Source organism: Bos taurus, chromosome 8 (genome assembly GCF_002263795.3).
Source record: "Bos taurus isolate L1 Dominette 01449 registration number 42190680 breed Hereford chromosome 8, ARS-UCD2.0, whole genome shotgun sequence".
Classification (NCBI taxonomy): domain Eukaryota; kingdom Metazoa; phylum Chordata; class Mammalia; order Artiodactyla; family Bovidae; genus Bos; species Bos taurus.
In genome coordinates, this window is record NC_037335.1 from 37,248,061 (window position 1) to 37,261,642 (window position 13,582).

The window sequence follows — 13,582 nt, forward strand, 5'->3', positions numbered from 1 at the left end:
ACTGAACTGAACTGAAATGAACTGAATGATGAAGACGAGAAAGTGAGACTTTCCTACTCTGGTAGGAATATATGTACCTTGGTGCAATTTCTGGAGGGAAATTTGGCAATAGGTATAAAAACTGCACAGCCATTTGTGGGATCAGGGAAGCCATGATTCAGAAATTAAATAGAAGCAAGACAGTGGAAGGAATGTGGGTCAGGGTTAAACTCATGACTTCATTGGGTGACCCTGAATACATCATTTAGATAATCTCTCTGATCTTCAATTCCCTGGACACTAAAACAGGAACTGTAATTCCCACCTTTTTCACTTGTTTTAAAGGTTAAAAAAATGCTCACAAGGAAAATGTACCACTCTAGAATCTGTCACTTTAGCAGGACAAGTAAAGGGAAAGGGAATTGTTTACCTTAATGAATAAAAATGAATGGTGGAACCAATAGTAACCAATTACTATCATTGTTGTAAAAACTTAAAAAATCTTATGGGGAAAGACTTGAACAAGAGGACTGACACGGTGTATATAGTTGTTAGAGACTTTATAAATATTTTTATTTTTTGAAATAAAATGACTAAAAGATATCCACTAACTAGATATAATATCTATAACAGCCTATATATTCTAATTAATACTGTTAATTTCTTATATCCTGCTCACCAGGAATTTTTGAGTATTCTCTGAAGTTTCAATAAAAATGTTTTAAAATTCATTTTGCTTTGTTGCAGAAAGTATACACGTTCAAAGACTAGGAAGTTTGTGCTTGTTTCTACTGTCTTTTGGGTTTTGGTTGTTTTCGTTACTGTTACTATTACTTTGTCTAATGCATCATTCAAATATCCAATGCCCTTCTGATTTTATGTCACAAATCATTGACTTCTACATTCTTGAATTCAACAAAATCCTAGAAATCAAGAGTAATTTGGATGTTTGAGACAGAACAAGTTTGAGGACACAATATTTAACTACTCTCCCCTAGCACCATAGGTCTGCGGTCATAGGTCCAAGAACTATTCCAAACTCCCTTTCTCAATACATAGGGCTATAAATTCTCAATGTTACCCATGCTAAATGCATATTAGAACAAATTAGAATAGCATTTATCTCTAATGTGGAGTCTTCAGCAACTTACCTACCCATACCATATACCCAGACACACACAAACTTAATCTTCATCAAACATCTACTACATGCCAGATGTTCTGTAGGCTCTGTAGCAGTTGGGGTTCAAAGAGAGAGGCAAAGCACTGTGCTCACTGTGGACTGAGGAATTTAGGAGATCTGATAAAATTATGGGAGTAGTGGGGAAAGAAAAGGCCTGGAAGGGGGCCTTGCAGACTTAGAAGAAGTCACTAAACCAGTCCCCCTGAAGTGCTGGTGCGGGTAGACTTGTTGGGGCACCTGGGGAAATCTGAAAGACCAAGCACAACCAGCAACAGAGTTTGTAAGAGCTGTCATCTTTGTCTAGCTACTATTTCTGTGTGTCCACAGCCAAGCATCTGGTGGAGATGCTTGGGTAAGAGGCCTCACTGTTGGAAAGAAGAGATGGATGCAGAGCAGGAGAGAATGAGGACAAACTGGGTGTCTCTGCATGTTTTTCCACCCTCTAAATCTCACATAAGCTCCTGTTTCGGCCAACTATAACTTGGAACCAGTCAGGAAAGGAGATTCTTGGAAATGTAGTGCTAAGATTAAGCAATCCAAACTAGTCCATATTCATACTGTCAGCTTGTCGTCTACATATACTGCTTTTAACCATATTTAATTTTCAAATAGAGGCAACAGCAAAATGATGTTTCTACCTAACATGATACAATTATCCTTGATATAACTAGTAATGCACAACATAATCCTCTCCAGAAGAGGATGCGTAACTTTTCTGTTTCTTTACCCATTTTTGGGTATTCATCTCTTATCTGAGTCACACACTTCTTTTGATATCTAAACATTAAACACTATTAATATATTTCACATTGGAAAGTAAAGAGGAACAGAAAAAACAGAGAAATCAAATGGCATTTCACACACACACATACATACGCACAACACATATTCACCTCAAAGTAAGGAACAAATACTTAGAAGTACCAGAGTACTTCTGTAACTCGTCAGGCCATCATAACTGAGATTTAGAACTCCTTTCTTCCGTTATCCATCTGTATTCTCTTTGTCCTGAGCAAGTACCTTGGCTGGTCACGGTTACCTGTCTGATGGCAGGGTGACTCAGACAACCGTTCCTTAAAGGTCTGTCCTGTTGGCAGTTTTGCTTTTATTGGACTGTTGTAGTATTCCATTAATTTTAACATCAGACATGGAGGAGGCACCCAGAGGACCTCCTGCTCTCCAGATATACTCTCACTGCCCTCACTGTATTAGAGAAGCCCAATTTTCCCACTGACAGTACCAATCACCCTTCCAATACAATGATTCTTTCCTTTGCCTATTGGTTCAGTGGGATGAGGAGTCCAAAATGACCAGGTAACAGTCTCTCAACTTCCAGTTCAGTGAAGCATCTTGTGCCCTCTGATAAAAATAGTCTTCCACTGTTCACTAAGAACGCTAAATCAAATTATAGCCCTTCTGCTTGTTTCTCTCATATACTAATCCTCAAAACAGCCATTCTTCAGTACCCCAGGTCCTAGTTTACCACCACTCATTAGGACAGCTGTGTCACAATCCCAAGTGATTTCGGTATTGACACAGATGATCATCTGGCCCAGCGTGTCCTATATCCCATCCTCATCTCAGGCTGCTGCTGCTGCTAAGTCGCTTCAGTCCAACTCTGTGCGACCCCATAGATGGCAGCCCACCAGGCTCCTCTGTCCATGGGATTTTCCAGGCAAGAGTACTGGAGTGGGGTGCCATTGCCTTCTCCCATCTCAGGCAATCCTCTTCTATTTTAATCATCTGAGGAACGGGGACCAGGCTACCAGGGTCCTCAAACAGCCCAAAGCCCCACGATATTATTCAAACTAGCCATTTCTAAGCTGTCTACCCTGCCTTGCCTGCCTTTCCAATGGAAACCCCCCCAAAAGGCTCTGACCTAATGCTTTCCCTCAGCTCCTATCACCTGTTTCCTGACCACCCTTACCTCCTGGGGCTTGTGAAGATAAATTCTTTTTTCTTTCCTGAGACTGTTCTCTTTTACTTTCTGTGGTCACATCTAAGTGCCCACCTCATAAAAGAATACAAAACCTAGGGTCAATATTATATTGCTTGTTTGCAAACCCAATAAAATGAAATGAAAGGGAGAAAAAAGAACTCTAAATCATCACAGCAGAAAATTGTAGGGACAATTTCTGCCAGTGGATCACTAGAGGTAACAGAGAAGAACCATTCCTATGGGTCACTCATTCAGAGCATATATTCATTCTAAAGAATTTTACACTAACCTTTCAAAATAGTGCTACACATTTGGAGCCACAACTGAGCCTCAAAAGGACCTCTCAGATGAATTGCTTCAGGATTATGAGGACTATAACAATGCTAATGAATTTGATATTGAATAATTTCCATGGTAAAAGTAATATTGAGTGGAAAATTTTAACACTCAATAAAGCATTTTGGAAATCTATGGGTGATGATTTTGGCAGAATCATCAGAGGCAGGGAAGACAAAGTCATATCCAGGATATGAGTCTATGCCACTGAGAACAAAATGCTATTCCTTCCATGATGGAAGTAGCCCAATGTAATCAACCTTATACCAAGTGGTTGGCTGATGTTCTGTGAGAGTGGTGACATATTATGGACTCAGTGTTGGTTTCTATGTTAGTGGGTTTGGCACTCAGTAATGAATAAAACCAAACCAATCTTTGTGAGCAAAGTCTATGCTGCTGATTCCATGTAAAACCTCTATTACTGTCACAAGGCCACCCTCACCTACTAGGCAATGGTTGGAATGGCTGGGTAAAGGGGCTGACTAACATCTGTACCATTCTTGTCCATCTGGTTTTTAATACTGACCTCTGCTGGAAGAGGTCTTTTGTAAATAAGCACACAGAACACAAAGACATTTATACTTTGTGCCCATTATGAAGTGTTCTATGCATGTACTATTTCTGGACTGCTTGACACAATTATTGAATTGTGTTGTTTCCAAGTCTCTGACTATCCAATCAAACCATCAGCCACTACCCACGAATCAGTATAGAGCCAAGGAACTGGCCATTTTTCCTAGGGAAAATGGACAGTTGGATGCACTGCTTTACAACTGCAAGAGCAGCCAGGTGCAGCAACGATACCCTTTCCTTGGAAGGGATATTGAGTAGAGATAAATCCAGATGGCCTTGGGGGCTCATCTCCTGCTCATTTTGGACACTTAGCAGAGAGCTGGCTTAGCACTGCTCAGCCAGCATGCAGAGATAAAGCCTTTGGCTAATTTCAACATTCCATTCCGCAGGCAAGGCTGTTTCCTGAGCCCTCAGTATTCAGACCTTGGTCTCCAGTATGCCTCTTGCCTAGCATGTTCTGGACCCAGAGATCTCCCACTTTACTTCTTTTTATTGCAAGAAACCAGATGCTCCCTAACTTAGGCTAACTTACATAATGGAGTGACTAAGCAGGGAGTTATTTTTTTGTACATCTGGCTCAGACAGTAAAGAATCTGCCTGGAATGATCCAGATTCTTGGTTTTGATCCCTAGGTCAGGAAGATCCCCTGGAGAAGGGAATGGCAACCCACTCCAATATTCTTGCATGGAGAATTCCATGGACAGAGGAGCCTGGTGGGCTATAGTCCCTGGGGTCATAAAGAGTCGAACATAACGGAGTGACTCTCAGTTAACACTTAGCAGCTTTTTGGCTAAAGCAAGTCTCTGCTGGACTTTGGATCATGGTGCAGACAGGGCATGTATGTTCAGCCTGTGCAACAGAGCAATAAAAACATGAGGAAATGTATGCATTCTACTACTTCTCTGATTTTAAGTTTTTCACCCAATAAATCCTATGCTATATCTGAAACCCATGGTACTGTATAAATATCTATGATTTCTCTCATAGCAGGTATCTTGATATGCCCTAGGCCACTGGAGACCTAAATGCTTGACTAAATTGGCATCTCCCACATTTTTATGAGAAATATTTTGAATACTCTGGCACATATTTCTAGGGAAGTAACTACTTCCTACTCAACAGGTCTAGAACACACAACGTCATCAACATGGTAAACCAGCATGATGTCATTTGGAATGGGAAGGCAGAGAGGTCCCTGAAAAAAAAAGCTATGAAAAGGGGATGAATGGTCCTGAGATGGAGCAGTGTATTGCTAACTACCATCTAAAAGCAAGCTTCTTCTCTACTCAAAGGTACTTACCAGCTTACTAGCCGCATATGGATTCCAGGGGATGTATTGATTAGTCCAGTAAAGAAACCACACCTGTCACAGGTTACAAATGGAGTTCCCTTCCACCTGATTAAGTTTATGATAAACCACTGTCATTCCCCAAGATCTGTCATCTGCACAGTCCACACAGGCATATTAAATGAAGACGTGGTAGGAATCACCACTCTTGCATTTTTCAAGTCCTCGATGGTGAAACAAACCTCTCCAACCCTACCAAAAAAAAATTCAGCACTGATTTTTTATTGGGTTACTGATTTAGTAGGAAGAGGAAGTTCTGGAGGTTTCCATCTTGCAATTCCTGTGATAAAAGGCCTCACTCCACAGATCAGAGAACCACTATGGAGGTTGTGCCAGTTGCTTATTTGTCTATTTCAATTATACATTTCATAATTAGGGCAATAACTATTGCTTGACATAGTCTAAAAATGTCCCATTTGCTACTGACAACAAGGTCATCAATCTCTTTAAACCTATTCATATCAGAATCCTAATGCCATACCATATTGCTATCCTTAATGTTCTATTTGCCTAGAACCACTTCTGGCAACAGCAATATTTACCTCAGGATTCAAATAGGAATGATAGAGGACAAGAGATTTGTTAATAGGAATTAGGCCTTACACAATTGTTGGAGGAGCTGGAGCAGTAAAGATCTAGGAGAGGGGACGGAGGACCTGAAGAAGTTACGAACTGGTGTTCTCAAAGCACTGACACAGGTGGACAAGATGGGGCTTTCAGGGAAATTTGATAAGCTAGGCTCATCCAGTCACTAAAGTGGAACCCCAAATGAGGACCCCTTCATGAGGAACACAGCAGCTGATGCGTCTACATATCTACCACTTCTGTGCATCTATAACCAAGCATATGGTCGTGTGACTGGGACCATTGCTGGTCAACAGGACCAGAAATCAGGAGGCAGAAACCTGACTTGGAGTCAAAGAAAAGAAAAACAAGTAGGAACCTGCCAGGCATTTCTTTGTCTTTTCATCACCATATTTGACCCTGAAATTCTTCAGAAAGTAATGACTCTGCTTTAGTTCCCTTTCTCAAATCCCACTCAAGCTCCTCTTTTGAGCAGTTCCAATCTGAAGGCAGAGGAAAGGGGGTTCTGGGAAATGCAGTTCTCAGTTTAACCAAGCTGACAGTAAAACAACCTGGCATGCCAACACGGATACAAGATGAATGAAACATGGCATAGAAGAGGAAGGAAGGGGAGCCAGCAGATGAGGCTGAGAAGGAGCAGTCAGGAAGAAGATAGGAAAACCAGGAGAAAGTGGTTTATTGGATCCCACATGCTGAAAGTGCCTGAAGAAAGAAGGAACCATCAATTCTGCCAAATATGGATGAAAAGTTAAATAAAATGAAGTTTGAAAATTGTCCATAGGACTTGAGAACACGGAGATCACTGTGAATCTTAAAGGGAGTGAGATGTTGATGGTGGTGATAAAAGTCTGAATGGCATGGTGTAAAGAGAAAAAAAAAAAAACATAGATAGGAGGTCAACAATTTTTGCAAGGATTTTTTTCTGTTAAAAAGTCATAAATAAATGGAGTGGTAGTGAAGCAGGTGCTCTAAATCAAAGATGATGTTCATTTATGGGTGTAAGTATTTATTAAGATGAGAACTCATGATATCTTTGGATGCTAATTAAGTACAGAAGCAAAAATTAATGATGTAAGAAAAGGTAAAGTGTGGGGAATAATTAAACGGGCAAAATGCTTTAATTAGCAAAGAGAAATGGAACCCAGTACAGATGAAGAGGGGTTGCTTTATTAGGTATATGGGCAGTTGATCCACTTTACAGGAGGGGAAGCTCATGAGCACAAATACAAGTAGACTAGTAGATTTATTGCCTGTGAGAAGATGAAACCATTCCTTTCTGATCCTATTTTCCCAGCAAAATAAAAATCAGGGTCATTAGGGCGGAGTGACAAGGGGAGGGAGTGTTGAAAGTTTGAACAAAGAGGAGAAATTATGAAAGAGTTGTCTTGGAGAGTGAAATATAAATTGATTCAGGGAAACACTGTTGCATGCTTGGCAGTACTGAAGCCTCACTTACGGTTTGTGGGTGTAAATTTAAAGCGAAACCAGTCACACTGTTTTCATGTCCTTTTGTCACCACGTCTGCTATTTGGGAACAAGAGAGGAATTGCCCTTGTCTTAAACTCAGTTGGCTTTAGTTTTTCCAAGAACAGAATGCGGCTCACACTAAATTAAGTCTCAGTGGGGATTTATGAGTAAGGAAGGATGTACCGTATGTGGTTACTGAACCAGGAATGTGGGAGTCAGGACCCCAAGTTACTGCTGCCATCTCTTTGGGACCACACGATCCTCATCTCTGCTTTTTGCATTACATTTATTTTTTCTCTCTGCCAACAAGATTTTTCTTTTTTGTGTACACTTGATAGAAAATGGTCATCCCAGCCCAGGCTAAACTCCCAGCTCCAAATCCCAGAAGAGAGTAACTAGAGCCCCTATGTACCAATTCCAGACTGCGAAGGGGAAAAATCAGATTAGCTTATCTTTGGTCTGCCCTTGGGAGAGAAACCTCTGTGGAGTAAAAGTGGTATCCAGTGTGCATAAATCAACTGATCTAATTCCTAAAATCCTCAAGAGGGGTAGTCGGTCTGGTTCTGGAAATTTATGAGCAATCCAAAATCTTCAGTGTTGCAGAAATGGAATGCTGAAGCAAATTTACATTTCCTTAATTTCTTAAGGAAAATAAGAAATAGAGAAAGCAAAGGGATTCCAGAAACACATCTATCTCAGTGTAATCGACTACTAAAGCCTTTGACTGTGTGGATCATAATAAACTGTGGAAAGCTCTTAAAAAGATGGGAATACCAGACCATCTTACCTGTCTCCTGAGAAACCTGTATGTAGGCCAAGAAGCAGTAATTAAAACCCTGTATGGAATAACTGAGTGGTTCAAGATTAAGAAAGGAATATGACGGGGCTGTCTGTTGTCAACCTGTTTATTTAACCTATATGTTGAGCACATCATGAGAAAAGCCAGGCTGGATGAGTTATAAGCTGGAATCAAGATAGGCAGGAGAAATTTAAACAACCTCAGATACACAGATGATACCACTCTAATGGCAGAAAGAAAAGAGGAGCTAAAGAGCCTCTTGATGAAGGTGAAGGAGGAGAAAGAACCGGCTTGACACTAAATATTAAAAAAAAAAACTAAGATCATGGCATCTGGTCCCATTACTTCATAGCAAATAGAAGGGGAAAAGGTGGAAATGGTGCCAAATTTCCTCTTCCTGGGTGCTAAAATCACTGCAGATGGTGACTGCAGCCATGACATCAGAAGACAATTGCTTCTTGGCAAGAAAGCTATGACAAACCTAGACAGTGTGTTGAAAAGCAGAGACATTACTCTACCAACAAAGGCCCATATAGTCAAGGCTATGGACTCCCCAGAGGTCACATATTGTTGTGAGAGCTGGACCATAAAGGCAGAACACTGAAGAATTGATACCTTCAAACTGTGGTGCTGGAGAAAACTGAAAGTCCTATGCAAGGAGATCAAACCAGTCAGTCGTAAGGGAAATCTACCCTAAATACTCATTGGAAGGACTGATGCTGAAGTTGAAGCTCCAGTATTTCGGTCATCTGATGCAAACAGCCAACTCATTAGAAAGGTCCCTGATTCTGGGAAATACTGAGGGCAGAAGGAGAAGAGGTTGTCAGAGGATGAGATGGCTGGATGGCATCACCAATGCAATGGACATGATCTTGGGCAAACTCTGGGAAATGGTGAGGGACAGGGAGGCCTGGCGTGCTGCAGTCCATCGGGCCACAAAAAGCCAGACACAAAACATGACTGGGTGACTAAACAATGACAACAATTTCTTATAATTAGAGAATTGAATTTTATAGGTAGAAAAGGTATTGGAATAGTGATTTCTGCTTTTTCATTAAGTCCCAGTGAACTTTTGATCTTATATAAATATGTTCCAAAAGATGTGGAATAGCCATGAACAGCAAAGAGATGAATGTAGCAGAGATAAAGGTTTCTTTCAAAAATGTGTGCTTTATTTTGGCAAAGGTTCTAAATCAAACTTGAGCATCAGAAAAGGTTTAAGAATGAATGCTATGCTCTTTAGCTACACACTAACAATTGCCTTTTGCCATAAACACCAACAGAAAATTACTTGTCGTGAGTTTATCTTTTTCAGTTACAAATGACACAGAATTGCTGCTATGTTCTTACCTGGAAGAACATGTAAAGGTTACATGTGGCTGTGGAAACACCAGGATGATATTAAAATATTTGATCTCTCCAGTCCTGACTTGGCCACTAGTCAGCTGTATAATCTTCCTTAACCTGTATGAGCCTTCTAGAATACCTCTAGTGCCAGTGATCTTCTTAGGTTTTCCTCTTGTGTCAAAACCTATGAGTTGAAGAACTCCCAGAGAGAATGGTCCTGAGAGCATGAGCAGTCACAGCAAGAGATGCCCTAAAGACTTTTGGTTGATTTCACATCTAATTCACAAGTCTGTTGTATCCAGCCATGTCCAACAAGCAGAACAACCCAGAAGCCTGGGTGATGCAGTGAGTGCTTACCGTGTGATTTCTGAATGAACAGTAAATTTAAACTTGGAGAACTCCTGCAGTTGATTTTGATTAACATCAATGGAACAACACTGTAGGTTTATGATGTCAAAGCTCCTTAAAGATGCAAAACCTTCATGTTTGTTCACAGTCTTGTTTTTTTACTGAAATATTATAAGTAATAGTAACACAAGAGCTTTCTCCCAGTATGAGAGTTAGAGGCGGGTTTTTAGCGGTTATGGTACTGATTTAGCGAGTAACCACACTAACTCTCTCTGGCATACAACAATAAACAAGAAAGATATTTGTGGGGTGGGGATGGTTATTGGATCCCAATACACTAAATGAAGTATCTGCTCATAATATCACTCAGAAATGCAGATGTATAAGTACACCAGACTGGTTTTCTTTTTAAATTAAAAAAAAAGTAGTTCCTCAAGATATACATGAAAATCAGACCATATGTGCTTTGAAAAGACTGGTTTACCCTGTTGGCTACAATCGTATCCAAAACCACGTCTGCCCGGCATCTTTGCTATTACTGAAGACAACCAGGGTAAATAGCTCCACAGCTGGCCTCAAGGACACAACTTCAAGTTAGAAAACACTAATTATCCAGCCCACTCCTTGTCTTAAGTAAAAACCGGTAAAACAATTAGGTATCAGAGTTCTCGTAGAAAGTGTTCTGAAACGTGTAAAGTGCTATTCAAAAGGAATCTTGGATTCATTTAGACATATGACGGTGGTAAACCTCATCTGAGCCAGAGTCAGAAGGAATTAGACATGCAAGGTGGTGGAGACAAGAAAGCCCTAACTCAGGACTGATAAGGACTCTCTCCAAAGGTACATTCTTTGGAAAGAAGCCAAGGTCCTGAGAAGTCAGGAACTGGAGAGTCTTCCAAGAACACTCCATCACAGTGGTAACACAGGAATGTGCTGAAACATTGGATGTATGTCCTGATCAGCTCGAGGATCAGGAGAAAGTGAAGCAATAATACAAACATTTGTCAGAATGACTTGAGTGCGCTGAAAGATGATATATGAATATAGGCAGGCCTCGTGACAAATTCCACTGCATATAGAAATAAAGCCACAGAGGAATTCAGCATTGCAAAAACTGAACCAATAAACACAAACTGAGATATTGTTTTTCTTGTGTGATAGCCCAACCATGTACTGGGCCACCTCCATACATGTGAAGATAATTACCGCTCACTGCCAAGTAGAGGAAGTCCTTATGTAATCTTGGGCTTAAGGCAAGGACTTTTAAGATACTGACAGTGGTTTCAATAAACATTAAACTCTGAACAGACAGGAAGACCATGATATAATGATATAATGATTATAATGATTATAATGATAAAACTCAGTGCTCTAAATACATACTAATGGGCCTATCCCGTGCATTCCTTAAGCAAAGAACCACCTTCCACACATATGAAAGAGATGAACACCTAACTTTGTGATTGTTCAGGAACAGAGGGAAGTATTTAAAGCATTTCTAGACATAAGAGAGCTGAATAGGAAATAAGGAATGGAGATGTCTCTTTCCCAATTTAGAGTTTTAAGGGGGTTTGCTTGTTTGTTTTTGTTTTGGCAAGGTTCTGTCCACATAGAACAAACATTTCATTGTAGCCTCATTCTCTTTCTGACTTCGTGGTCACTCTGACTTACCTTACTCTTTAAGGAGCAAGTTGTGGACCCACATGATCTATGACTATACCCTGAGAAACATAGCAAGCAGTTGGCGGAGTTGTGCCATCTTATTCCCACCCTCTTGGACTGACTGGTTTGATTTCCTTGCTGTCCAAGGGACTCTCAAGCACCACAGTTTGAAAGCATCAGTTCTTCAGTACTTAGCCTTCTTTATGATCCAACTCTCACATCTATACATGACTTCTATACACTATAGCTTTGACTATTTGGACCAATCCTAAAGGAAACTCATTGGAAGGACTGAAGGACTGATGTTGAAGCTAAAGCTCCAATATTTTGGCCGCCTAATGCAAGGAAATGGCAACCGACTCCAGTGTTCTTGCCTGGAGAATTCCATGGACGGAGAAGCCTGGTGGGCTGCAGTCCATGGGGTCACACAGAGTCGGACACGACTGAAGCGACTTAGCAGCAGCAATGCAAAGAGCCAACACATTGGAAAAGACCCTGATTCTGGGCAAGATTGAAGGCAAAAGGAGAAGAGGGCGGCAGAGCATGAGATGGTTAGACAACATTACCAACTCAATGGACATGAATCTGAGCAAACTCCAGGAGATAGTGAAGGGAAGCCTAGAGTGCTGCAGTCCATGGGGTCACAAACAGTTGAATACGACTTAACAACTGAACAACAATAATCCCCACCCTCTAATCTTCTGAGAATTCCACAGCCAGAACTATGAATCATTTTCTATAATTCCAAGGAGGTATGAATCTGTAGTACTTAATCCAGGATAAGTCTCTCTTCACTGTGTTCTGTTTGTGGTTTTTTCACAGCTTCTTGATGAGAGGTTGGTTAGGCTGATCTAATTCTCCAATTCCAATAAGAGGAGGTTAGGAAAGGATGACAGGCTGCCTCATCCACCACTGATTCCAAAATTAATTAAAAGTGAAGCCAAGCCAGTGGTAACAAGTGTTCAGGTCCAACCAGAAATTACTTCATTTCTGCATGCAGCAAGCATTTGCTACTGGGGTGTGTGAACACTATTATTTGATACTCCATTGATTCTCTCTGGAAAATAATTTTTAATCACCATTTTTGGGTTTAGGTTTGCTTCCTTTCCTACATATTAAAACATCTTTACTAGAAATAACTAGATAAAGCCAGTCTCACAGATCTGTGGCACCTTAGACCCAGTGCCTTTTTCAAGAGATAGCATTAAATTTCCCAACTCAAAAATAGCCCTATGTGACTGCAAAGGGCTATGTCATTGCCTCACATAGTCTCATCCTTTCTTTGCCTCCTCATTTTGTCTACTTGTAAAACAGACAGGCAGGCACACACACCAACCATGCCAAGCACTTCACTGTATCCTTCAATGTATCCCTCCTCATAACCCTGTGAGTTAGCTACTATTTTTATCCTTCTACAGATGAAACTCAGTGAACTGATGTGTCATACCCACGGAGCTAACAGGTGGCAGACTGGCTTTGAGTAATATTGGTGTTTTTAACCTCCACACTTGATGATGAAGCTGAAGTGCCAATACTTTGGCCACCTGATGTGAAGAGTTGACTCACTTGAAAAGACCCTGATGCTGGGAAAGACTGAAGGCAAAAGGAGAAGAGGGTGGCAGAGGATGAGATGGTTAGATAGCATCACTGACTTAATGGACACGAGCCTGAGCAAACTCCATGTGATAGTGAAGGACAGGGAAGCCTGGTATGCTGCAGTTGAGGGGTTGCAAAGAGATGAACACGAACAACTTAGGGACTGAATAGCTACTCTCCTGGGAGAAGGCAATGGCACCCAACTCCAGTACTGTTGCCCGAAAAATCCCATGGATGGAGGAGCCTGGTAGGCTGCAGTCCACAGGGTCGCGAAGAGTCGAACACAACTGAGCGACTTCACTTTCACTTTCCACTTTCATGCACTGGAGAAGGAAATGGCAACCCACTCCAGTGTTCTTGCCTGAGAATCCCAGGGATAGGGGAGCCTGGTGGGCTGCCGTCTGTGGAGTTGCACAGAGT

At 41.1% G+C, this 13,582-nt stretch overlaps 1 long non-coding RNA gene across 1 annotated transcript in view; it reads right to left on the bottom strand.

The window, feature by feature from the left end:
• LOC132346043 (uncharacterized) overlaps positions 1 to 13,582 on the bottom strand; it is a 217,533-nt gene that overhangs the window by 169,671 nt on the left and 34,280 nt on the right. The gene's annotated exons all lie outside the window — the stretch shown is intronic.